This window comes from Montipora foliosa, chromosome 2, assembly GCF_036669935.1.
Source record: "Montipora foliosa isolate CH-2021 chromosome 2, ASM3666993v2, whole genome shotgun sequence".
Lineage (NCBI taxonomy): Eukaryota > Metazoa > Cnidaria > Anthozoa > Scleractinia > Acroporidae > Montipora > Montipora foliosa.
In genome coordinates this window covers 23,699,112-23,701,611 of record NC_090870.1, presented here as the reverse complement: position 1 = coordinate 23,701,611, position 2,500 = coordinate 23,699,112, and the positions used below count along the sequence as shown (strand labels likewise).

Below are 2,500 nucleotides of genomic sequence, written 5' to 3'. Positions count from 1 at the left end.
CATCGGAGTTTCCAACCTTGAAGATAAATGAAGAGAGAGAAAACAGTGAACCTACAACCCACTGGAATAGCGCTGAAATGGCGGAAGTACGCCACAAAAACACTAATAAGGTATCGAGAAGACAAGGTAAGGCATTTTTGTTCGATTCATGTTCTTTATTTTCGACTCCTAAACACATTTTCAAATTACCATACAAACGAAATAATAGACAAGGTAAGGCATTTTTGTTCGATTCATGTTCTTTATTTTCGACTCCTAAACACGTTTTCAAATTACCATACAAACGTTTATAATTTTAACTGATCAGGATGCTCAAATTACATCGTTAGCTTGGGCTACCTGTGGTTTCATTTGGTAATAGAGTTGATTCTTATAAGACGTTTCCCGGTTGAAACTGGTTTTATCGTATTTCGAGTCAGAGCGTACAAGAAAAGTTACAAAATATCCTCCCAGTCCTGCATATCACCGTACTTCAGTGAAATACTCAAAGTTTCACTTTAATTGATTTTGTGCTAGAATAATTCGAGACTCTCATACAGTTCAGTCCCTTTAATTTTCTCCTGCTTTTCCGCTTGTTCTTTTCTTTTTCCTTTCTTGACTCGACACAAGGGGGTCGGGTAGAGGTCTAGCGCTGGACTAGAAACCCCCTTGCTCGGTTGCGCTCTACCCCTGAAGATTCGCAGCCATTTACAAGCCTAATGGTGTCGCAGTCAGGTTTTCTTTACCTTCAGGTTGTTTAGATTTGCCTCATTTAATACACCTGTTTCATTTTTCATGGGATTTCTTTGGGTTTTGGAGCTGCCCTTTCCTGATTTTTAAGAACGAAGGGTTTGGGTAGGGATGTTTTCTTATTTATTATTCTTATTTTTTAAGATTGAATAATTTTCATGTTCAAATATTTGTTTATTCCTCTTCCTTGATTTAGTTTCTTATACATCTGGCTGTTTCTGACATTAAAGTTTTTATTTTCACACAGAGTTTGTTTTGTTTTGCTAACTCCACTGTGAGAGTTTGCTATGTGAATTTCTCTTCTTCATTTCACAAACTAATTTTTGGTTATGATTTCCCCTCAACTCACCATCCACACACACAATATTTTCCCCACACTTGCCCACTTTACTAGAGATAATTATTTCAGTTAGTGGAGAGAAACCCCTTCTTATAGGGGGATCTTGCTGCAGCACCATAATCATGCCACAAAGGTTGCTAGTCTACTGCTGTTTTTGTTTTGTTTTTTTACTTTATACAACTATATCACCGTACTTCAGCGAAATACTCAAAGGTTCACTTGAATTGATATTGTGCAAGAACAATTCGAGACTCTCATACAGTTTCAGTCCCTTTAACTTTCTCCATTTTCTCGTTTGCCATTAGGCCACCCCATGTTTTGTTGGTTTCGCGTCGAATGCGTTTCCTGATATTGGGTTGGTCGGTCGGATTGAAAAAAAAAAATTCATAAGCAGTCTCGGAATCGGAGGCCTGGTACCCCAGCATCATAGCTGTGGAGCCAGGAAAACAACAAGACGTGAACCCAAAATCAATATGGCGGAAAAGGGATCAACCACCGAAACTCCTATGCGATATAAAAATGGTTTAAACACGTCGTTACTTTTTTTTAAATTTATTTTTTTTGAAAATGCCAAAAATTTGGGCCGGTCGGACAACACTAAACGGAGAAAAAAAAGGGGATGGCCTTACTTCTGATTTCTTCTGAAAGGTCTTTGCGAGGACTGCATATTTCTCCTGCGAGAGCATCCGGTTTTTTGGGCTCTTGTTTAACCCGCTGTTCTTTTCTCTGCGGGTGACAAAGGACACGAAAAACCGAATGCTCTCGCAGGCTACAGCCATATTTCCTGCGAAATGGTAAATAGCGGAGATAAAGATGGGCCAGTGTTTACATTTAACGACAACCCATTTGTCTCTGCGTGTGCGTATATAAATTGTCCTTGTCATTTCAGGCTCGCTAGGTTACATTAGGGACTTTAAGGAGGCTCGAAAGGGTTTTCAGCTGAGCGCGCGCGCGTAAGCCACACACGCAATTCGTAAGCTGCTTGCGTCAGCTCATGATTTAAATGGGTCACCAGAAATAAACAAATACCGCTAATTTCGCTTACCTTTCTCCAATTCCTATATACATGGCATATAAATAGACATCTCCTATTCACGAAAACTACGAAAATTCTACTTAAACGGTTTAATAGTTACTTAAATCCGTTTGTGTTGACCTGTAGCTCCACTCGCGCGCGGACTCGATTAGCGGGTGACGCATGCGTAAATGCTGATCTTGTAACCCCCTAATTTTTCCTGATTTTGCAACTTTACTCGTTTATATCTCTGCTTCTGGACGGTGAATTTTTTTGATTTTGTGCATGTTAGCTTAGATTAATTTAAACCGTTTGTCTTTCAAATTTAAAAAAATTCTGTAGGTGAAAAAAGTAATTAGCGACACAATTCAAAAAAACTTATTTTTCTGAAAAACTGACCTACAGATTTTGTTGAA

The 2,500-nt window shown here is 38.8% G+C and overlaps 1 long non-coding RNA gene across 1 annotated transcript in view; it reads left to right on the top strand.

The window, feature by feature from the left end:
• LOC137992710 (uncharacterized) overlaps nucleotides 1–2,500 on the top strand; it is a 20,745-nt gene that overhangs the window by 555 nt on the left and 17,690 nt on the right. The window contains exon 1 of the long non-coding RNA XR_011121737.1: nucleotides 1–126. This exon is cut by the window's left edge and continues 555 nt beyond it. This is a non-coding gene — a long non-coding RNA (uncharacterized lncRNA). The remainder of the gene's footprint in view (nucleotides 127–2,500) is intronic.